The following is a 264-nucleotide window of genomic DNA, read 5'->3' as shown; positions in this document are numbered from 1 at the left end:
CTTAAGGGGAAAGCCTTGCACAGAAGACCTATGTAAATGAGGTCAGAAACCAAAAGGTGCTGGCAGTGTGGGGTTCTGTGGGGCCACAACGTCGGCTTGCGCTTTCTTGAGCCTGGACGGTGGTGATCACAAGTGGTTTTGAATAGATTCCAACCGTTTAGATCTATGCTGGGAATCTGGTGGAGGGTCCATGAACGTGGCTGCCCCCTCCTTTCCTTCTGGTCCACGGACACTCCCGCGTCTCCAACCATCCTCCCTGCTGTC

The sequence above is a fragment of the Bison bison genome, unplaced genomic scaffold, assembly GCF_000754665.1.
Source record: "Bison bison bison isolate TAMUID 2011002044 unplaced genomic scaffold, Bison_UMD1.0 scf7180017864203, whole genome shotgun sequence".
NCBI classification, from domain to species: Eukaryota; Metazoa; Chordata; class Mammalia; order Artiodactyla; family Bovidae; genus Bison; species Bison bison.
The sequence above is the reverse complement of the archived record's forward strand: the minus strand, read 5'-3'. Positions refer to the sequence as shown.